The sequence below is a fragment of the Nicotiana tabacum genome, chromosome 8 (assembly GCF_000715075.1).
Source record: "Nicotiana tabacum cultivar K326 chromosome 8, ASM71507v2, whole genome shotgun sequence".
Lineage (NCBI taxonomy): Eukaryota > Viridiplantae > Streptophyta > Magnoliopsida > Solanales > Solanaceae > Nicotiana > Nicotiana tabacum.
Window position 1 is genome coordinate 64,868,365 of NC_134087.1, and position 25,831 is coordinate 64,894,195.

Sequence of the window (25,831 nt, forward strand, 5' to 3'; positions counted from 1 at the left end):
GGGATAAGTTGCATGTTGAAAATGAAAGGTTCACAGGAAGAGAAAGGAAAGAGGGGATACCCAGGAGGCTAAAAGGCATAGAACAATCCTCAAAGATCAAACAAGGAAGGGAAGATCAGGGCAGCATGTCCTACAAAGAACTGTCTATGTCCCCTGACGTTCGCCTGCCCGCGGGGTTTAAAGTGCCAAAGTTTAACTTGTATGATGGATGTGAAGATCTAGTAGCCCATTTGAGGGATTATTGCAGTAAAATGAGAAGTGTTGGAGAGAAAGATGATTTGTTGATAGCGTACTTCAGTGAGAGCCTGACTGGGGCAGCTTTGGAATGGCATAATCGTCAAGATGTTGGTAATTGGCCTACATTGGGTGACATGGCTCAAGATTTTGTTTGATACTTTCAATACAGATCGGGCGTTACCCCAGACCGCTCCTCCCTATCCAGAATGGAAAAGAAGTCGAAGGAAAGCTTTAGAGAATTTGGACTCAGATGGAGGGAGCAGGCTGCTCGAGTTAATACCCCGATTGGTGAAAAAGAAATGGTTGAGCTTTTCCTACAAGCCCAGGGGGCCACCTACTTCAGTCATTTGATCCCGGTCTTGGGAAAGCCTTTCAAAGATGTGTTAAAATTGGGGGAGCTAGTAGAAGAGGGAATCAAGTCAGGCAAAATCATGAGTTATTCGAAAGACATTCAAAACATCCCAGTAAGTTTGGGTGGAAGAAAGAGAAACAGAAAAGATGATCCGATGGGCTTTCCCGATCAACACTTCCAGCCTCGACATCGTTCCCGGGGATATCCTGACGCACCAGATGATCCTCCCCAATGCCACTTCTCTCCACGGAACTCCCAAAATCGTACATCGCTCTCTCAGTACCCAGCTTCACGAAATGTCTATCCACCCACACGAGCCTACCGAAAACCCCCTGGATCAGGTTTCTGGCCCAATCAAGCATTTAAGAATGAGAGGTTGCTGGAAAAAGAAAAGGCTTTCACCCCATTGGGAGTGTCATATGCCAGTTTGTTCCAAAGGTTGAAGCAATTGGACATGTTGAAGCTGATCCAGATAAAAATGCCAAACCCTCTTCCAAAGAAGTTTGATTTTTCTCAAAGGTGTGCATATTGCTCAGATGCTCCGAGGCATGACATAGAGAAGTGTTGGAATCTGAAGAATGCGATTCAGAAGCTTATTGATGCAGGCGACATTGTTGTGCAAAATCCAGATGCAGCAGACACTAGCCAAAGTCCATCGCCTATGCATAATGAGACGCATATGATGGGTATGATTTATTTTGAAAAGGAATATGAGAATTCTTCTGAGAACCTCGGAGGTCCACATGCTACAAAGCTTTCAGCGCTATTAGAGGTTGATCCTAAGAAAGAGCAGGCAAAGGGAACCCAAAAGAAATTTGCTAAGAACAATGTGATGGAGACTTGTGAAGGTCCTAGTATTGTTGATGCAGAAGTCAGTGGCTAAGATGTTGAGTTTGGTGATTGGAAAGACGCTCTTTTCTTGGTTAGCCAGGGAGGAGTTTGGTGGTTTATTTTGTTGTCATTTCTGTTGTCCGGGTTATTCCAAGGGTTGTAATCTGGATATGGTCTTGTGACTCAAACCCTTCTATCCTTTTATTTTTGCCTGGTTTGTTTAGTCGTAGTAACTCCTTTAGTGCTGTCTATGTTGTTCCAGGTTTGTAACCCCAGTTTAGTGTTTGTTTTGTTGTTCAAACCCCTTTACCATCTGTCTAATGCAAGTTTCCGTTTTCTGTTATTTATGGTCATTTTGTTTAGTTCTCTTTTCTTTTTACAGTTCTTTCCCTATTGACTCTAGTGACATGACATGCATGCATAATTCTCAGCCTGGTCTTAAAAAAAGAGTAAGTTTAGTCATGAAGCAATGAAACAACTTTATAGATGATAGGGACATTGAGGGAAATAAGTAAAGGCATTTTGAGATCATTTCAAGCCCGAATTGCGTGAAACTGGGGAAGATAGAACATAGAGAAACCCTATTGAAATGCATCCTACCGCATCAGGTTGAAGCCAACGGCAAGTTTGCCCCAAATTGACAGGGGTCGTTCATGGTAATGAGAGTGAGGTGTTGTCCAATGGTGCTTTGTAGTTAACAGATGTAGAAGGCGAATGCGTGGATATGGTTATCAAGTCTAGTACGATCTAAAGATGTTAGAATTGTTTCCTTGGTTTGTTTAATTGTGTAGTTTGCACTTGGCATGTTTTGGAGATTGGAATGACGAAGGCATTTTGTTCTGCTATCTAAACACTTTATCCTTCGTTACCCCTTTGAGCCTTATTTATTTTTCTTTCATACCCCTCTTTCGGAATCAGTAGCAAAGATCAGAAATGCAAGCGTGAAAGATAAGTAAAGGAAAAAGATAAAAGAAAAGAGAGAAAAGAAAAGAAAAAACACAACAAAACAACAAAAAGTAAAAAAAAAAAAGAAAAAAATGAGAAAGAGGAAGAAAAAGGAAAGAAAAAAAATACAACAACAAAGGAATTTCTATGACATGAACTACATTCGACTTGATTCCTTTTAAGGATACGTAGGCAGCCTCACGGTTCGGTCCCATCAAAATAAAAATCCAAAAGTCCCCAAGCAAAGAAACTGGGGTAGAAGTTGTGTTTGCTGTAAGAAATCTGATTCCAAAAGTTGTAATTTTAAACCCATGTCGAACTGTTTTGAGCCTTTGATTCCCTTTCTTTTTAACCCCATCCAAAAGCCCACATTACGGTCCAAAGAAAGACCTTCCGAACAGTCTTCAAGAGATGCCAAGTCGAGAAAGTATAGGTGATTCATATCAGGGGCAACACTCTGATCCAAACTGGAAAAATCAAAAATGAGAGAGTCTTATTGGTGAAAACCTTCACGAGCACCTTGAGGCGACTATAAGTTAAGAGAATGAACAAATGAGAGAGGCTTGATGGTGAAAACCCTCTAGGCACTACAAGTCAAATAAGGATTGTGAATCAGATTGGATAATCGGAGCATTGAAGTCCAGTTTCACGGCTTAGAGGGTACAACAATAGTTGAATATCAGACTTGCTTGACAGAATAGGCCACAGGTGCATGTCATGGTCGTTAGAGTTGGTATCCAATCTTATAGGTTTCTCCTTTGTAGTTTTCTTGTTAGGAATCATCTCTTTCCCTTGTCCTTTACTCTGTTTCTTTTGTCGTGTTTACTTCCTTTTTCTGAGTCTATTTGGTCAAAACAAGTGAGAAATGACTTCAAAATTTGCCACCAGCTTTCCAAGTGCACAAAATAGAGCACATCAAAGCGTCATAAGTCAGGAAAGAACAACAAGCGCACTGAGCTAGTAACGATCAACATGCTTTGGGATCCTTGTGAAATACAAAGCTTTGGTACATATCAATCCCTGGACAATACAACAAATGGAGGGTGTTAGGTGAACGAATCAAAGGTATCTTCTGTGGTAAGATTCACAAAAGTGGTTAACCAGTGGCAAGCGAGGTCTTCCTAGCGGAAATCAAAGTTATCATGGCAAGCGAGGGAGCAGTAGACCTCAAGGCCAGGGCCAGTGGTTTAAGTCAAGTAAGAACAACATACACACTGAGTTGGTAACAATCAACATGCGTTGGGATCCATGTGAAATACAAGGGACAAAAAAGGTGGTAAACCAGTGACAAACACGATCTTCCATGCAGAAATCAAAGCTATCATGGCAAGTGATGGAGCAATAGACCTCAAGACCAAGGCTAGTGATTTAAATCAGGAAAGAACAACGTGCGCATTGAAGTTGGTAATAATCAATATACCGTGGGGATCATGTGAAACACAAAGGTTTGGTAGATGTCGGTTCATGAGCAATGCAACAGATAGAAGGTATTGGGTCTAAATGGATCAGAGGTATTTTCTGTGATAAGGGTGACAGAGAAAGTGGTCAGTCAATAAACAGGCAAGGTCTTTCAAGTTGAAACTAAAGTTATCATAGGAAGTGAAGGAGCAATCGCCCTCAAAGTCAAGGCCACAAACCAACCACCATATTTATAAACTCACATGTTTTCTTTGTTTGAAACAGGGACAAAAATTGTGTCCAAATCAAAGCTTGGAAGTTTGGATTTTTTTTTTCAAGTGTCATGCCCAAATTTTGTCGGCACAAAGGAGGTTGGAGAAGGGGAAAGGAAAATTTGTTCGATCTGTAGGAACCCTCAATGAGGAAAAGCATGGTTCAGAGGCAAGGAATTTTATCCGTTCTGCAGAGATCCTTTAGAAAGAAAGCATGGCTCCGGTAAGTTCATTCTCGACTCTTCAGGATCCTCCTGGATAATGGGATTTAGTTTTAAGTGTTTAGGACCCTCCTGAAAAATGGGACTTAGTTTAAAATTCAAAAAAATCATGAGTAGTAAGATATAGCATAAATGTACCCCAAAAGAATATAAGTTGGTTTCAAAATTTTCGTTCTGGAGATAGGATTTAGTTTTAAGTGCTCAGGACCCTCCTGAAAAATGGGACTTAGTTTAAAATTCAAAACAATCATCAGTAGGAATATCTGGCATAAATGTATTACAAAAGAATATAAGTTGGTTTCAAAATTTTCATTCTGGAGATAGAATTCAGTTAGGAGTTGTCAGGACCCTCCTGGAAAATGGGACCTAGTTTAAAATTTAAAATAGTCATGAGTAGTAAAATCTAGCATAAATGTACCCCAAGAAATATAAGATAATTTTAAAGTTCGCATGTGGGAGACAGGATTCAATTAAGAGTTTTCAGGACCTTCCTGAATAATGGGACCTAGCTTTAAGATTGATGTTAGATAACAAGATGTAGCGGAAGTAATACCTTTAGAAGATATAATTTAGATAAAAAATTAGCGTTTAATTAAGAGTTGCCAGGACCCTCCTGAATAATGGGACCTAGTTTTAATATTGCCATTAGATAACGAGATTTAGCGTAAGTTCTGTTATAGGGTAATATAATTCAGCCGTAAAGAAATGTCACTCTTAGGATAAAACTTGACTTTTGATTTTCAGGACCCTCCTGGATAATGGGGAATAGTTTAAGACCCTCTTAGATAACAAGATTTAGCAGAAGTCATACCTTTAAAACATATAGCTTAGATTTAAAACTGTCGTTTAGTTAAGAGTTGTCAGGACCCTTCTGGATAATGGGATCTAGCTTTCAAATTCTTAGAATATTTGGTAACATTATTCCGTTTAACACTCACAGATTTGCCCAGCTACCAAACTAGGCAGAAATTTTCTTCGTTTTGTCTATTTTTGTTGATATCAGGTACCCACTTGGAGAACAGGGAAAATCAGTTCAAATTCAGCAATTAGGCACCCACCTGGAGAGCAAGGGAATACAATTCAAGTTTCAGCAATCAGGCGCCCACCTGGAGAGCAAGGGAATACATTCAAGTTCAGCAATTAGGCGCCTACCTGGAGAGCAAGGGAATACAATTCAAGTTTCAGCAATCAGGCGCCCACCTGGAGAGCAAGGGAGTACAGTTCAAGTTTCAGCTTTCAAGTTCTTATTGATATTTGGTAACATGATTCAGTTTACACTCACATATGTGCCCAGCTACTAAATTGGGGCAAAATTTTTTTTTGTTTTTGTCTATTTTGTTGAAATTAGGTGCCCACCTGGAGAGCAAGGGAATACATTCAAGTTCAGCAATCAGGCGCCCACCTGGAGAGAAAGGGAATACATTCAAATTCAGCAATCAGGCGCCCACCTGGAGAGCAAGGGAATACTTTCAAGTTCAGCAATCAGGAGCCCGCCTGGAGAGCATAGGAACGCATTCAAGCGTAGCAGTCAGGAGCCCGCCTGGAGAACAAGGGAGTACAATTTAAGTTTTAGCTTTCAAATTCTTGGTTTGTCTATTTTGAAGTCAGGAGCCCGCCTGGAGAGCATGTGAATACTTTCAAGTTCAGCAATCAGGAGCCCGCCTGGAGAGCATAGGAATACTTTCAAGCACAGTAGTCAGGAGCCCGCTTGGAGAACAAGGGAGTACAATTCAAGTTTTAGCTTTCAAATGCTTATTGATATTTGGTAATGTGGTTCGTTTTACACTTACATATGTGCCCAGATACCCAAACTGGGGCAGAAAATTTTCTTTGTTTTGTCTATTTTGAAGTCAGGAGCCTGCCTGAAGAGCATGAGAATACATTTCAAGTTTAGCAGTCAGGAGCCCGCCTGGAGAGCATGGGAATACATTCAAGTTTAGCAGTCAGGAGCCCGCTTGGAGAGCAAGGGAATACAATCCAAGTTTTGGTAATCAGGCATCCACCTGAAAAGGGAAAGCATCTCAGATTGTAATTGAAGTCAGCAACAAAAGAAGCTCATGGCAAGAACGTGAGTCAACAGTCCGAGGCGATCAACAGAAGTTAGTCACAGTAAAGAAAAAAGAGAGAAAGGCAAGAAGTTAATCCAAATGCAGAAGTTGATGAAAGATGTGGGCTGCTCAAGACATGGCTGAGGTCACAAGTACTGCATGCCTAGTTTGATCCGAAAAGCTGAAGAAGAACGAGCTAGCACCTGCAGCTAACGAGCGCCAAGGTTCAAATCTAAAGTCTGCATGAAGAACCATTCAAGACTCAAGATCAAGCTTCAGAAGACTTATAGATAGGAATCTTGTAACTCGTAGTTGAAAGGCTTAGTTAGTCTTTTTCATTTGATTTTGATGTAATAACAGGAACCGCAGACCGCAATCTCGACGACACCTCAATCGACTCTCGAACTCATCTCTCCATCACTTCATCCACTTCTAAACTACACGCGACATGATTCCCTTATAACCCGGGATATGTAGGCTGTCCAAAACCAGGACTCGGTTGCACCTTTTCTTTTTATTTTATTCCACTTTTGAATAACGATATGGTCAAAAATTAGGCACATGGTTCACTTTATCTTTGCCCGAAAACTCTTCGTGTTTCCGAGCAAAGAGGGGCAGCTGTGAACACCTAATTTTGACCGTATTTGAATTTTTCCCACTTATCTCTCCAATACCTCACTTCTCACCCATCTTTCCCACTTTCCCTTGTCCCCTATGCTGGTCCACCCCCCCACCACTCTCTTTTATTTCCTCACATTTATCCCCTCTGTTCCCTACTTTTGTCCCCCACTTTGTTCTCCACTCACAATCCCACATCCCCATTCCATTCCACTCATAATTCCACTAAGCCAATTCCCATTTTTCTCCACTCAAAACCCACGTTTTCCACTCCAAATGGGAGGAACAAAAAATTACCAATTGTCTTCTCTATAAAGAGACAACAAAGACTTAGTTAAAGAGGGAGAAAAAAGAAACACAATAATTCAAGTAAGAAGAAACGAGAGGAGAAGTTCAAAATACAGGGACGAAAAAAAAGGGATGGCTTCTTCTTAACAGAGACAGAGGGTATACACTCGATATACGGTCCGTATACATTCGATATACACTAGAGATACTCTCGATATATACTGGATATACAGAGGCAGCCAACGAAAAGAGGGTCTTCTTCCTCCTAAAAATTCTACATCTAGAGCTTAACATCCACCATGAAAGAGCCATGAGAACTCATCTTTTCCACCTAAAAAACACCCCATAAAATACCCCAAAGTCCTATCCAAAACCCAAATAAAATACAATGAAATTCCAGCGTGTAATCACAGTCGAAAAACCTATGTGAAACGTCACTGCTTCAGCCGCATACCCGCCAGATCTCTCACCAGCTTCGTCCGCACTGACGTCGTCTCCCATCTCTCGTCCATTGCTGCTTCAACCTGAAGCTAGCTCCTAAACCACCCTTTAACTCCACGAAACAGCCCCAAGGTCTTTGAAAATCCAAGTCGTCGTTGAGGTGGTCGTCATTTGAGGTTCCGTCGATGAGATCGACGATGTTTGGTTATAGTTCTAATGATTTGCTGTATAGGTTGGAGGAGGATTGTTATCATCATATCAAATAAGTACTTTGCTTTGCAATACTACAGGTTCTCTTCCTTGTGTTTATTTTATCTCATATTCATTTTACTTGTTTGGTGAAAGATCTTGATTATATTTTGCTTCTCTGTATTGGTTTTGTTCATGTAATTCGCATGGTATGGGTGTTTCATCTTTTATTTTGTGTGTATGGTAGCTTTTAGGAGTGGACGAAATACTCCTAGCTAGGTTGAACAAACATAAAAGGGACTATCTCATGACTGCCATTCATTTTCGTACAGTTTTAGCACTAGTCAATAATTTTTACACTATAAGACTTCCTCGTCGAATGGATTTAACTATTTGTGTTAAGTTAGGAAATGAGTTCTTCTTTTTGGTTGAGTAATAGTAAGTACTACTGTTAGTGAATTATCTTTTTTCTAGTTTTAATCCTTTGTCCATTGTGGTAAATAAATCATCTTTGAAGGAAGTGTATAATTCATTTTACAAGGGGCAATTTTCACAGAGCTGTAGTACAAAGTTGGCTCGAGAATAAAAAGTATATTTTCCAGCCTTGTTATGTGATTTAATCACTCTTTAATTTACTGTTGTTCTTGATATGTGTATATAAGTAATATAGAGTAAATAATGTTTTTAGTTTGCTTTAGGCACATTAATTATATAATTATCATGACTACTAAAATTCGGGAGTACATTTCATGTGGCCCGGTTCTAATTTCCAACAATGTTATATAAAATGTGTCGTGAACCACAGGTGCATTTATGTAGCGTGGTTTACGATGTGTTTTAAATAACTTTAAATTTTTTCGAAAATATTAAAAGCGCCTAAAATATTAGTAGTATTTTTTGCTTTTTGCTTTTTTTGGCTTTTTGGTTTTTGGTTTTTGCTTTTTGCTTTTTTGCTTTTGCTTTTAGCTTTTTGCTTTTAGTACCAATTATGGGTCTTTATGATCCATTTTCACGTTAGGACCATTTTGAAAGATCACTAAATAAAAAAAAGTGTTAGAATAAGATTTTAATTTAATTCCAACAATTCATCTCATATATTTTATTTTAGTTGCCTCTTTGTTAATTAATTTCACATTGAGACTTTGGTACAAAAGCATCTCCACTACGTTGATCCGTACTTGTTCATTATATTGTAGTAATTCATATGTGGGGATGTATATTTGTATGATATCAAGAAAAAGAAAGGGAAAATAGTCATACTTAATTACTTACCTAATTGATACCACTACTACTGCTGCTTGTAATTCAAAATAAGAAAAAGAAGATTAACACGGTTGATTAGTCATGAATATCGTTGGTTGATTTGTCCATGTGGTTATCTAATTTAGGAATAATAATAATTCAAGAACATCGTAGTTTGCTTTAGGCTCGATTTAGACTAGTATTGTGATTATGTATACGTTCCCGTAACATAATTGCGATTTTAATTCCAAAAAGTAACTCGAGGGATGCGTTCGCGCAACTTCAACCAAACCTTTCTTAATATAAATAAACCAAGCATTATTAATTGTGGACAGATTTGCGTGACATGATTTTTTGACGCGCCAAAAGAAAAGAGTATACGTACGCGTAACTCAATTCTTTAATTACAAAAAAATCAAGTGATTAAAAGCGGTTAAACGTAAATGCACATAGGTTTTAAAATAAGTAATTAGGCAATTTTAGCCAAGTATAAATCACTAAGCGACCGTGCTAGAACCACAGAATTCGGGAATGTCTAACACCTTCTCTCGGGTTAACAAAATTCCTTACCCGGATTTCTGTGTTCGTAGACCATTAAATAAGAGTCAACTTCCTCAATTCGGGATTTTAACCGGTGACTTGGGACACCATAAATTAGCCCAGGTGGCGACTCTGAAATAATTAAATAATCCTATTTCGAATAATGTCACTTTAATTGGAAAAACTCCCTTATATACCTTCGAGTGTAGGAAAAAGGAGGTGTGACAATTATTATTATGTTAAAGACTTAATTTGTATTATCTTAATTGCTTAAAAATAAATTGGGTGTGTGTCGGCTAACCTTGTCTTCACGAGAGGCGCCATCACAATCGGGTTTGGGTTTAGGGTTAGTGACATTTTAGCCATTCCACATATCTCTCTTCAAAGAAACTCTCACAATGGCCTCGAAAATTGACAAATACAACTATAATGAATATTAAGATCATAACATGACAAGACCAAAGTTAAACGCCTAAAGCCATGGACAAAGAAGATAAAAAACCTAGAATTTGGTATTGCAATATGAAGGGTTTCAGAAATTAAGAGCCATCTTAGAGAGGGAAAAAACCCCGCGTTCTGTGTATGGCAAAAAAACCTTAAGAGGGAAACAATTCAATTGTGCGTATTATTTCTTTTCAATTATATTTTCTAACTAGTGAATTTGTCCGTGCTTCGCGCGGTCATTTAAAAGATATGGAAATAATATTTTCTTAAATGTAATTGACATAGAAGGAATTAAAAATTTCTTGTGTATGTATGCAAAAACTAATCTACAAAACACATCAGAAAGAATAAACAAAAAAGACCAAGAAGGCCAGACACACCCGGAATCGTCTATCTCGATAATAATCTCGAGCTTCCATTGCTCATCATTTGAAACTTTATTTGAAGGCACAAGCTCATTTCTATGTAGCATAAACCCAAAAAAAGATTGTCGAGATGGCAACGCTAAATAATATGAAGCTCTCCTTATAGCAAACGTGTCGTGCTCAATGCAACAACACCTACAAATACATCTCAGTCCCAAACATACTTTACTAAAGCGAGAAAATAAATTACAAATGAACACCCAAAAACTAATAGCAACTGACAATAATAATAGTCAACTCATGAATGTTGGGTTTATTTTTTGAAAATTATCACCCTGTCTTCCGAAACTGTATTATGGGTGAAGTTACCAAATAAAATTGACTAAACATTAAAAAAAGATACAACTCAAAGTAAAAAAGTATAAAAAAAAAAAAAAACTGGGGAAAATAGGCACAGAAATGAAGTGCGATGCAAAATTAAAAAAGAAAAAATGGATGGACTCTCTTCTTGGACTATTCGAAGACAATATGTATCAGATTGATTCAAAATAGACTTGATCTGCTGCATCTTTGTACTCGTACTCTGACGTCTCATTCTGAGTTAGTTGACGCAACTAAGTTGCGAGTTCGAGTCATTGTTCTTGCTAGTGCGCTCTCTCTCTCGATTTCCTTTTCTCACTAAAAAGAATTGGCAGAACAAAAATGGTGGCAAGGGAAAAGTTGAAGCCAATTCTCTTAGAATTTAGTTACAATTGCAGACAAATTCTGTTTGGTATGTAAAACACTGCGATGATAGCTCTTCAATTTAAAATGAAGACCCCTATTAAATGCAAAAAGATTTTGAAACAGAAAATTAAAGGTTTTGAAAATGGAAAGACTTCATTGTCTTAAACGTCTTTTCCCTTTTAATTGAGCAATGAATGCAGAAACAATTAACTTTTTAACTTTTCATTTTCAGCACGTCTTTCCATTTTAATTGAGCAATGAATGCAGACACAGTAAAACTTTTTAACTTAGACTTCATTTTTCAGCAATATTTTAAGAGCAAAATAAGAAAAAAAGCCAAAAATCTGACAGAAAAGATAAATACGAGGCATAGGGAGGTGCCACATCATCAATCTCCTTCCCAACTTTGAAATAAAAAGATAAACATGGCAACAACAAAGCTTTAATATTTCTAATATATAGAAGAGGCTTGGAAGCAGCTGGGCGTTGTCTTGCTAGCTTGTCGACCAAAGCCTCTTCCTGTCATTTCATTTGTAACATTTTTAGTCATTGATTATTTAAATATTGTTTTGAGTTTTAATTGGTCCAATAAGTTGATAACTACATTAACTTTAGTAAATTTTGACTGTGCGGACTTTTAAGCCCTTTGAGGCAACCGTGTAAGTTTTTAGTGGGTTCATCTCTCATTATGATTGCGGGTAAAAATTGTGTGGGATAGCCACTTTTTAAAGTGGTATTTACTTTCAAATTTTTCATTTTTAACTCATTCAACCAATTACTCCTATCTATTATAACAAAATTAGTAGGCGTTTGGACATAAGAATTGTAAAATTCGAAAAAATGGTGAAAATATTTTTCAAGTGAAAATGGCATTTGAAATTTAGAGTTGTGTTTGGACATAAATTTCAGTTTGGGTTGTTTTTGATGTTTTGTGAGTGATTTGAGTGAAAATTTTGAAAAACAGTTTTTTGCAATTTTTCCAATTTTCGAAAATTTTCAAAATGCATCTTCAAGTGAAAATTGAAAATTTTATGAACAAACGCTCATTTTGAAAAAAAATGAATTTTTTTTGGAAAAATCTTCCATCAAATTTTATGTCCAAACAGACACTTAAAATGGCCCAACCATTATTAGCCTTCATTCGTTCAGCTTGAATAATAATAATAATTTGCAAAAAGATATATTTTATCTAATGGTCATATTTTTTGTTTAATTTTCTATTACGAAGTTAAATTTTATTTGAAGGTCTTTGTATTTATTTAAAAATTTCTCAAAAAGTTTTTAAAGGTATGTGAAGAATAAAGAAGGGAGAAAGTAAATAAAGAATTACTAACGTGTATATATTAACCAAGCCTACTTTCTAAATAACTCAAACGTAAATGAGATAAATGAAGCACACGAAGGATATTAAGAGTCCATTACTTGTAACTACGTTCAAGTAAGCAAAGAAATAAGAATGATCCTTGCATATTTGCAAGGTTAATTTTTTTTTTAAAATATTCATCGAGCGTCGAATTGAAATAATAAAACTTATTTAAAATATTATAATTAAATTATAGATATATAAAACAAAGAAAGATAAATCTACGAATGAGTTGGGTAGGGGGGGTCACAATATTCATTCAAGCATTTGTTTTCACAAATTTTTTAAAAATATTATTAAAAAAATTAAAATTGGAGATCCTTTAAAGAGCTTTGTGTTTATTTTCTCACTTTTGTGCATCTTATTTGTTCTTAATTTTACCTTAATATTCTAACAAGTTGACAATTTAGAAATACATATTTGCTTCGTGATTACTTTTATTGCTCTAAAACTAAAAAGAAAAAACTTTGACCTCTGTTAGTTAAATTTGAATACACAAGTGATTATAATAAATCAAAAATTAATGAGTGGGAGATAAATAAATTTTGACAGAATTTATATTGTTGGGCCCGTGATAATCTAGTATTTATGATAGTCCTCTTTATGTCATCTCTTTGCATTAGTTCTTTTTTAATCACAAGTCGTCTTTATTTTAGGGCTTTTCGTGGACAGTACCAAATATATATTTCTTTTGAAGAACAATGAGCCACAAAACCTTAAATTAAAATTATATATTAATTTTTAAGAAAAAATTGTATTTATTTTATTTTATGCATAATTCTTATCTTTATAAATCTATATTTATTTATTTAAGTGAAAATTCTTGAATATATAGATAGAACTATATGTTAAAAAAAAAAGATAAATAATAAGTCATGGAAAAATATATAATTTTCACTTTTTAAAAAAATCAAAAAATAAAAGTCACATGACGCAAAAAAATATTTTAGTTTTTGACTATCCTATCCAATTTCATGTCATTATATAGTGTCCGCAAGTGCAAATTGTTTTTTTTTATTCTTTGATTTAAAGTAATTCATTTTTATCAAAGAGTAATTCATTGGATGTCTTAGTGAGATTTATCGTTGTACTTAGAATTGTGTTCGAAATAAATAAATAAAAAAAATTCTCACTAAAATAATTATTTTAATAAGATAAAACTATAATTAATAAAACAATACTTATAGTAATCTTACTATCATCGAAGCCAAAAGCAATATGTGGCAAAACATCACCTCAATGATAGTAAGATTACTATAAGTATTATCGTCGAGCAAACTGAGTATAAAGGTGATATATTAGTTTATATAAGCAATATATTGCTTATATCACCATTATATTGGTTTATAAACCAATATATCACTGCTATAGTCAGTTTACTCGACGATAATCATCTTGTTCTTTATATATTGTTTATATAAACCAATACATCACATTAATAGTCAAATTACTAGACGATAATGAATATAATAGCGAGTCCCTCTACTCCTTGATAATTATTATAATATTTTTTAGATAAAACGCTCTGGACAGGAGCGCTAGTGGACATAGAGTAGGCGAAGTGTATCGTTCGTAATGTAGAGAAAGATACCATAAAAGTCTATTATTTGTTGATAATATACTTCTACAATGTATTTCATATGGCTCAATAACACATGAAATTTTTCAAGTAATACCACAAGTATAAATATCCTCACGTAAATCCCCAAGAATAAATCCCCAGCTAAAATTGCAACAACTGTATTCCCATGTAATTCTGCAGGTACTAATATCCCCAAGTAAATCCCCAAGAATAAATCCCCAACTAAAATTGCAGCAACTATATCCCCAGGTAATTCCACATGTACGTATATCCCTAGGTAAATCCCCAAGAATAGATCCCCAGCAAAATCCACATCAATAATATCCCCAAGTAATTTACCAAGTAAATAATATCCCCATGTGATTATCCCTAGCAAAACTCGTAGGTAGTCTGCCTGGAGATATTCATGCGGATTATCAAAGAATTTTTTTTCGTTCTCTTTCCGGCGGATTTACTTGCGGATATGGTATATGCAAATTTAATTCCCAAATAATTCCCCAAGTGTTATTTTCGTGCTAGATGGCGCTAAATATACCTGCGGAATTTCCTGGGACTTCCGTTTTCGCAAGTACAATATTCTTATATTTAAGAATTTTATATTTTTCCATGAAAGTCCACATGTATTACCTGCAGAAAAAATTCCCATGTAAAATCCTCATAAAAACGACACTTTCTCTTGTAGTGTATAATGAGGGATTTACTCGGGTGGAGATGAGGCTGGAGAGGTCTTCTCGTACCATTTCGATCCCCATGGACCGCGACCTCTTGGTAGACACGGAGAACGTAGTCCCCTCCTTGGGTCCCCTTTATTCTAATGCGGAAGGCAGGACCTTGGCGACGATAGATGATGCCGCCTTATCGACGGGCATAGCTGGCCTTGCCTTGAGGGTAAGCTTTTCGACCTTCCTGGTTTCTATGCCTTGTATTTTTCTCTTCTTTTTTTTTTGAACTGATTTTGTCTGCTCTTCTTTCTCTTTTTTTAGACCATCATTTTGGAAATTAAGAGTGCTCGCAGGGACGAGAGTCGCAGAGCTACTTTTAATAAGATGGAGAAGAAATATCGTGAGTATCGTACTAAGCACCACGAGCTTTGCAAGCGGTTGGGTGTAGATGGGACTTTCCAGGCCATCAGGGACGAGTTGAGGCAGAAAGATGACGATCTCATGAAGGTCATCGGTTATCATGACCCAACTTTCCCTCCGTTTGGGTATCGTGATGGCACCTAGTCTTAGGGACTAGGTAAGCCTAACTCATACTGAAATATCACAATAATAAATGAAATTTAACAGTCTTGAAGCAGAAATTTCTACAAAATTTATAATTTCCAAAACCAGGTAGTACAAGTTATAAGCTCTACAGAGTTAGCTACCACTTCTAATATAACTGTTCGGAAAAGAGTGAAAACAGTTGAATACAAGGAAGAAGGTGACTCCGAAGCCTGCAAACGCAACACCAGGTTTACCTTGAGTCTCCTCATCAATGATCCGCACAACTACTAATAATCGATACCTAGCTCTGCATAACAAAAATGTGCAGAAGAGTAGCATGAGCACACCACAACGGTGCCCAGTAAGTATCAAGATTAACCTCGGTGGAGTAGTGACGGGGAACAGTCAAGACACCTACTGGTCCAATAAACTATACAAATATAGGAAAAACGGAACATGATGTATATATAAAGACTATACGAAATGTCTAACAATACTACAATCACAATAAGGGAAGAAAATAACAAGTAATAGCGGAAATACCAAAATAATGGCATAGAAGAGCGAGCGAAAAAATAAACCGAAATCCTAAATTCACAATACAGTAAAGGTAAGCAATAACTCAGATCCTACTATAGTGTTTACATCAGGTCTTATCCAACAATTTCCAGGAAGTACCGAATCTCGGACAAATTACAGCTCACGAATTCCAGTACCTGAAATCTAACACTTGGCATCCTGTGCCCCCATCACACCTCATGGTCATGCTGGCAACTCACTTGCTAACTAGAGCCACTCTCACATATATAACAAGTAAACAAGGGTGTGCATCTATACTCAGCAAAAATCAGGAGGACTTCATATCCAATAGGAGTGTTCAACTACGTGTATGCTTGTGCAAGTGCTTTAACATAGTTCCTACCAACTAATAAGCATAAGGAAAAAAACGGACATCACATAAGATGTTTCCTCACAACTTCCACGAGATAAAGCTCATTCAGGTAAGCGTACCACAACACAATATCAAACAACAAGAATGCCCCCAAGCCATCACAAATCATCACAATCAATTCCTAACATAGCCCACCTTGTCTCGCCACGTGTGCAAATAATAGCATAGTAAGTGCCCGCCTTGTTTCGCCATACGTGCATCATAATGTTCCCACCTTGTCTCGCCACATGTGCAACCCATATATAAGCATATATATACATACCCCGCCTTGTAACGCCGAATGTGCAATATATTAATAGTAGCAATAGAACGATAGAAACCTTGTGCAACCCCATAACAACAACCGCACGACAAAAACCTCGTGCATCACAATATCAATAACTGCGCAGCAGAAACCTCGTGCACCACCACAACAAGTACAACAACAACAACAATGACAATATATTCAATAACACGACAAGTAAATAAACTCAAGAACTTTCCATCACAAGGATACGGTAAAACTAGCTCACAAGGAATAAGCACAATAGAGAATACCAAGCGTAATAAGAACAGCTCAACAAGGGAGAAAATAATATGAAGCAACGATCCCAAAATATGTAATTCAACAACAAGGAAGCTAACACGAATCAAATAATTCCAAATAAGGAAATGTCAACTAAATATCTAAACTTCTTTAAGGTTGGGAAATTTACGAAGAATATACAACAATTTCAATTAAGGATGAGCAGTGGAAAGATAATCATAACCTCAATTAAGACTAAACAATTATAGGGGAGATAATAATGATTTTCAATAAAAACGAGCAGTTATAAAAGATAGCATGACATTAGAAGAGGTAAAAATCTTCAGTTAAGCAAAATAAGAGTCAAATAGGCAATAAGAATGAATCATAAGCAATTACTTCCAATTAGAGCATGTAGAGGTGAAACTAGTAAGTGAAAAACTCATGCATATCAAGTACACATTCATACACAGTGAATATAAGGACCTAAGAACCCTAAAAGGCCAATTTTTCCACAAATAGGTCTGAGCACGCACTCGTCACCTCGCGTACATGAACTATGATCAATATAACAGACTTAAATCCTAAGGGAAAGTCCCCCACACAAGGTTAGGCAAGATACTTACCTCAAAGACGACAAACCTATACTCTAAATGCACTTCTTGAGTGAAAAGACCTCCGGACGGCTCAAATCTAACCAAATTAACTTCAAAGCACAAATAAAATGCATAAGAAACTATTTCGGATCATAAAGTCTCAATCTTTAATAAAATTCAAAAATCAATCCAAAAGTCGACTCCTCAGGCGCGCACCTCGGAACCTGACAAATTTTACAAAAATCGAATACCCATTCCGATACGAGTTCAACCATACAAAATTTATCAAATTCCGACACCATTTGGTCCCTCAAATCATGATTTTTTATTTTAGGAATTTTCTTTAAAAACCAACATTTTTCCAACCCAAAACACAAATTAAATGATGAAAATGAATATAAAATCATGGAATATGTTAGATTCTAGATGAAGAATACTTACCTAATCGATTTATACGAAAACCCCTCAAAGAACCACTCAAAACCGAGCTCCACAAGTCAAGATATGAATAAAATGGTCTAACCCTCGATTTGGGAATATATTATGCTAGCCCAAGGGTTGTTCTTCGCGTTCGCGACCCTTCTCTTGCGTTCACGATGAGTAAATTCTTCGTCAGCGATTTCCAAACTCATTGTAGACAGCCTTTAGTATAATGACCATAACTTTTTGCACACAACTCCAAATGGCAAATGGTTTGATATTCTGAAAACTAAACACCAAGTACTATAGTTTCATAGGTTGCGCATGTCTTGAGTCATTATATATTGCGAGATATAAGTTTCCAAAGTCAACTTTGTGCAACAGAGATTTTCAAACTATCCTCGGCCATCCTGTAGTGTAACTACCATAACTTTTGTACACAAATCTAAATGCCAATTAATTTATGTTTCTGAAATCTAGACACAAAGGGCTACAACTTTCATTTCTAGATCATCTCCAAATTACTTATAGAGTGTGAGATATGAGCCTCCGAAGTCAGACCTATGCAACCGAGATTTCCTTCTTCACGAACGCGAGAGTCTCTTCGCGAACGCGAAGAACAAACCCGCAAGAGGCTCCTCGCGAACGTGAATAACAACACCACATATCAGATAATCAGCATCCAAAGTAGTCCAAAATGATCCGAAACACACCCAAAACACACCCGAGTCCCCCGGGACCCCGTCTAAACACACAAACAAGTCATATAACCTAACACGGACTCGCTCGAGGTCTCAAATCATATCAAAAAAAGTCGAAACGACGAATCACACCATGAATCGAACTATGAAATTCCAAATCTTCCAACTTCGAAAACTTGTGCCGAAACCTATCAAATCAACCCGAAATGATGTCAAATCTTGCAGACAAGTCCAATATGACATAATGGAGCTGCTCCGACTCTCGGGATCACATTTCGACCCCGATATTATAAAAGTCAACTATAGGTCAAACTTCTCCACTTTTCAAACTTTAACTTTTCCAACTTTTGTCGAAATGCCTCAAATTACTCTACGAACCTCCAAATATGTATCCGAACGCACGCCTAAGTCCAAAATCACTATACGAAGCTGTTGAGATCACCCAAAACCCATTACGGGACGTTTACTCAAAATTCCAATTCCGATCAAATTCTTACCGCTTAAACTTCCAAAACTAGATTCCTTCTTCCAATTTGACTCTGAATCATCCGTTAACTGAATTCAACCATGCACACAGGTCGATACTCATATTATGAAGCTTTTCCACACCTTATGCCACCAAACAGAGCTTAATTTCTCAACACAACCGGCCGGGTCGTTACATCTTCCCCCTCTTAAAACCAACGTTCATCCTCGAACGTGCCAAGATTCGCGTCAAAGTCCTCAAGTCACTGAGTGCACACTTCCAACATACACCCGCGGGTGATACCACGTCACCCCAATCCACATAAATCTGACAACACCATATCAACTGAAATTTAGCCTTTCTAGCAATACCGCTAGAACCAAAATTCTCACCTTCCATCCATTTCCAAAAGACCCGATTCTAAATCCGTACCCGGTATTAGTCTCAACCAGCTGCATCAATTCATGAAAACACCCATATAGTACAACCTTACAATATGACACATCACACATAGGCCCACAGTAACATTTCTAATCACAATATTCGCCCGAAATCAAATTCAGCATCGACCATAAGCCTCATATTCAATAGGAACCTATTTCAAACCTCCACAATACTGGCGATGATACAATAACAACTAAAGCCATATAACTAAACACCCGAATCACCAAATCTCAGCTAATACCAACGACCACACACCCCACAAGCTAAAACTCAAGAAGCACAGAACGAAAATGACTGAATATAGAAAGGGAAACAACTAAGGGGACTATCAAACAAGCTTGACTAGCACAAATTTTTCTCTCAATACTAATCTACAAAACAATCTAACAAGAAAGAATTAAAGCATATAAAAGAATCACAAGGAACTCATACTGATATAACTTCTACCGCGGTACACATCCCGGTCTCAACACATCAAATCATATGAAATCACGATGGTCCCACCCTCCACTCTGAATCCCAAGTAGGGTGTACATCAAACCAGCTGAAACCTTTTACTAGATCAGTCCCGTTAACAAAATTACAACACATACTGGCTCCCACACCGGTGGAACATAAAAATCATAGCTCGTAGCCAAAAATACTCAGAAATCACAACAAACCTACCGAAATGGACAACAAGAATTTACTACTAGTCTCATAACTCTCGAAAATGACTAGAAACAAACGATAGACACGACTATCACTCATAGAACCTCCTAATAGGGTAATCACATAAACAGAGTGCTAATCATAAAATGCACCCATAAGTGGAGCAACAAATATGAGAACTCACCCTAATAAGTAGAACTGTAATGAACTACGGATGGTGCTCCTCTATAACAAACCAAAATCATTTACGCCGGCCTTAAGCCTACTATGCAAAACACATCAACGAGGTAGGCCTCCCCCTCTTGGGCGCCCTCTACTCGCCTGAATACCTCGCTGTGACACATTAGCCCGAAGTTTGGGCCAATCTCTCACCATATGGCTAGTATCTCCACACTCAAAGCAACCTCTCTACTGACAAGGCTGTGGGAACTATGCGGTACGGGTACTCCGAGACCCATGAACACTTGCATCACTATGCAAAGCCTGAAGCGCGAACTGAACTTGCTGACACACAAAACCTCTACCATGTCGCACCCTACCTCCAAAATAAGGACCAGCAGATCTCCCTGATCTACGAGGCCTTCTCGCCTCCTCAAACTCTCTCTCCTGATCTCGTCTGCCCTCTCTCTCATGGCCCCAGCTGTCCTCTCTCTCCTGGCCTCGCTTGACCTCTCTCTCCTCTCTCTCTCTCTCGAGCCAGAATACTCTCCACCCTCCTAGAAATACTCATGGTCTACTGATACGAAATATCTACCTCCAACTCTCGGGCCATGCTAATCCTGATACTGGGATGGAGTCCCTCAATGAACCGACGGAACCTCTCCCGAACAGTAGAAACCAAAATCGGCACATGTCTGGCCAAATCACTAAATCTGACGGCGTACTCCAATACTGACATAGTGCCCTAGAGCAACTGCTCAAACTCTGCACACCATGCATCCCAAAGGGTCTGAGGTACGAACTCTCTCAAGAACATCTCTAAAAACTGAACCCATATAAGTGAAACTAACTCGGCCGGGCTACCCAACTCATATGCCCGCCACCACTAATAAGCCGCTCCCCTAAGCTGGAACATAGTAAAAGCTGTCACACATCCTTTTTACACCCGAAAGGGATATAAGGGAGTTTTTCCAATTAAAGTGATATTATTCGAGATGGGATTATTTTATTTATTTCAGAGTTGCCACTTGGAATAATTTATTTGGTGTCCCAGGTCACCGGTTTATTTTAAAATCCCAAATCGAGTAAAATCAACTTTATTAAAAAGTCTGCAAAACCAAAAAACTAGGTAAGAAATTTTGTTAACACGGGAGAAGGTGTTAGGCATTTTCGGGTTCCGTGGTTCTATCAAGGTCGCTTAACTAATAATATTGGCCTAATTATCTGATTTACTGCATGTTTTAAACCTAATGTACATTTTTAAACTTTAGAACCGCTTTTAATTATTTTAACCGCTTTTTAGGATTTATGGAATTATTTCTTGAACAAGTTACAATTGTCATACACTTGTTTGTTTGATACACGCTGTGAATCATGTCACAAGAACCGTACCCACGATCTACAACATGTTTAATTTATTAATATTATTAGAAGTTATGGCCGGGTCACATAAATATACCCCCGGATTTGGAAATACGTATCACAACTACGTCACGAAAACCGTACCCGTAGCTATGATAATATTTTTATAAACGCGCCTAAAGCAAACTACGAATGTTCAAAGTATTTTCTACACTAGATATGATATTAATGTGAGGGCCATGGGTTAGGAATTTTTTTTGTGGATGGCGTGCCTCAATTTATTTCCAAAGATTATACTCGACTAAAGCAATCTATGATCATTCATAAGATTCAATTACTTGTCTATAATTTGAGATTACATGGGAGGGTCCGAAATTATGAAATTAACTGGGGGCAGGAGCATATCTGAATACTAAAAGAAGTAACACAAACAGTCATGATAAAAAATTGAAGAACTAAATACAATCAACTTTGAGTCTGAGTTTAAGAAATAATCGTGAGTTTTAAATTACAGGAAAATGGGCCAGATGCATAGTCTAGTTTTTTAAAATATTGGGCTCTCATTGCCTCGCTGAAATTCTTTATTGGGCTGATAATAAACTTCGACTAAGCCCATAACAATGAGCAAATACCAACTATTTACATAAATAACCAAATTTGTGGTAATTATCCTAGGACAAAATACCAAAATCATACTACTTTTTATTGAACATCTTGAAATATACGTTTGGTGACATGCTGAATTCTGACAGTAAGCTAATGAATTAACTTTCTCATAGGAACTTCAAAGAATGATAGAAGTATTGTTTTCAACAGGGATTCAATTATACCTTTCAAAACAAACTTATACACTGTGAAAGGCTACAACCAAGCAATTGTATGCTAAAGCCATAACAAAATAACCATTCATCAGTTCACCTTACTAAAATTCCAGCAAATACAACCAATTAAATTTGTAGTTCAGTCTTTAATACTTTTGACATTAGCCATCTACTACAACTCCAATTTGTATTCAACAAAGACATGAAATTGATGAACTTCTCAATCTAATAACTAATCTTATTGAGATAATACTCATTCAAAGATGAAAGGGAACAAATTTATCATCTTCAACATCATTTCTGATGTAGAATCAGCATCCAAACAAAGTAAAAATTTCAATAATGAACCAATTATATGAATGAAAACAAATAAAACCCTTAGTTCAGATATCATACACACACGAAATAGATTATTAGAGAAGGAAATCCAAGCAGTTTACATAGCTAAGTTATCAGATTCATTAGATCAGGCTTGAGTGTTTAAAGAAACCCAACATTTCATTCATAAAAACTCAACAGGGAATATAAATAATCAGAAAAATACCTAGCAAAAAAGGAACACACCAAGAAGAAACAAAGAAATCTGAAGTTCTTAGTTCAGCTCAGCAAAACCAGCAATGAATAACCCCAAACTTTTGCTCCAACTTCTGAAACCCTGCAAAAATACCTCAAGAACAAAGAAAAGCTCGAAATTTCTCAAGAATACATTTCAGATATTTTTTTTGTTTTCAACCGTTTTCTCTATCTCACTCTTTTTTCTGTACCCTAATCAATGGAAAATGGATCTTTTATAGAGGAGATTTAGGGCAACCAAATTGTTTTTCCTCATTCAAATGCACCCTTTAAACTTTTAATTTAATCCACTTACACTCCAGCCCACAGAATTTCCCCCCTCTTTTTCTAAAATGGTCCTTATCAGCCCTTATATAGAAGCTTCCCATTTGTTACGATAAGATTCCCTCAATACCTTTCTAATTTGAACCCCTAGTACTCTTATAATCACCCTTTTACCCTTCTATTTTTTTAACCCTTCAATGAAACTGGACCTCTGGGCCATTTAACCAACAAGCCCAATATCCTAATTGGTCTTTGGCACTAACAACCCTAATTACGAATCCAACCAGTAAATAAAATCAAACTCAAAGAAGGTTTAAACAACAAACGGGAAAACATATTTTTTTTAAATGCACTAAAAAACAATTAACAAATGCAATTAATCTAATTAATGAGTTATTATTACTGACGAATCAATCATGACCAGAAAAAAACTTTTAGATATAAATTTGTCATCACATGAGGGGTTATTAATATAGGAGGAGAGACATACCGATTAAATCGCATAAAGCTTCGACAACTCGAAGAAAAGTAGTAACGAATTAATTCGCACTTCGGCGAACAAGAAACTCAGCCAATGGTGGGAATTGTAACATGAAAACTAGTCGAACTTTCTTCCACAGCTAGTGATTCATGTCACAATCCTCAACATATGCCAAGAAAGAGATGAGGCAGAGGTTTCAAGCCATCTTGGACAGTTAATGATTATTTGCCCGGAATTCGGCAATCTGTGAAATAGGACATCCTTAACAATAAACGACTCCTCACACTGAAAATAGGGAATTCAAATGGGTTTCATCTTGAATTGAGGACCAGGTCAAGAAAAATAGAACAAAAAGCAAAAAGTTTGAATTTTTATTCTTAGATTTCTAATTTGGAGAAAATGAGTGGTCTTTTGGAGAAATCAATGGCGAGATATGAACGAGGGGGTGATGGAGGTTGTGTGGTTGAAATTTGAGGGCTTTTGGAAGTGGTCCGTTGTCGTGAGACGATTTCCGCACGGCGGAGGAACGACGGAATAGGCGGTGGACTTTGAGAGAGACAAGAGCTAGGTCTAAACATAATTTAGTGAATTTTGAGGCCTGGGGTTTGGGTTTAGTCATTTAATGTGGTAAAGGGGTTGAAACGACATAGTTTTGAAGTGCAACTACGTCGTTTTGGTGAGGGAAGGTTGGACCGGGTTTTGAAGGGAATTGGGCTGGGTTTTGGATGGATTTGGGTATTAAAAATTGTCCCAATTAATTCTTTTTCCAAATTCTTTTCTCTTTGTTTTCTTTTTCTTTTTCTTTAATTAATTAAAATCCTAAATTAATCTAATTTGCAAAATTAAGCTAATTGTCTAATTATAGTATTTTATAAAAATTAGTTGATCCTAAATTAGAAAGAAAAAATTACTAATCTAAAATTAAAAGCTAAAATGAAAAAATGAGTAATTTTTTTTTGTGATTTTTTATTTTAATAAAGCAATTAATTAACTAATTAATCCTAAAATATGAACACAAAGTCTAATATGCAATGCATGATATTTTTGAGTTTTTTGGGGCATTTTCATAATTTTAATAAAAATTAAATGTGTACAAAAATGCAATTAATAGAATCCTACAAAAATCCTATAAAATTGCAAATAATTGGAAAAAAAATCTATTTCTTTAATTTCATAGGAGTATTTTGGATAGGGCAAAAATCACATGCTCACAGCTGCCCCTCTTTGCTTGAAAACATGAAGAGTTTTCGGGCAAAGATAAAATGAGCAACTACGAGCGATTATTGCCTCTTTGAAACTCCATGGGAAGCATTTTTTGGAAAAAGTCTGACCGAACCTTGCTTCGAAGGTTGCCTACATATTCTTGGCTACAAAGGAATCAAGTCAGTATAGTTCTGGAAGTTTTGGTAGCTGGGACTACCGAGAAACTGTGATTTCTTTGTTGTTACTACTGTTTCTGCTAGCTGAGCTCCTTATTACACCAAAATGAAAGATGAAAAGCTAAACTAGCTAAGCCTATCAACTACGAGTTACAAGATTCCTATCTATAAACTTTCTAAAACTTGATCTTGAGTCTTGGCTGGTTCATCCTGCAAACTTTGATCTGAATCTTGATGTTCGTTAGCTGCAACCACTGGTTCATTCTTCTTCAGCTTTTCGGATCAAGGCGGGACATGCAAAGCTCGTGACTTCAATCATATCTTGAACAATCCGCATCTATTCTCCGCTTCTACCCTTAGAGCTCAACTTCTTTTCTTTTTTTTTTCTTTTCTTTTATTTGGATTGAAACTTCTTCTTTTGGTCATCTCAAACCTCATGCCTTATGGTAAAAACCTGTTCAGGCACCAAAACAAACAAACGAACAAAATATTTCTGCCCCAGTTTTCACTAAGAAAGTTTCGTGAGTTATTGCAATAAAAATCTAAACTACTTCTTTGTTGAAACCAATAAAATCAGGATTGTTTATCCTTGAAGAAAAGAGATTAGGGAGTGGATACTCTATATCTAAAATGAAACCAAATGGGGATCAGAGGCCCTAAGTTGGAAAGATTACCAGGTTATGCTGGCATCACCTAGGGAGTGGGACCCTATACTGGAAAATACTACCAGGTTATGCTGGCAGAGTC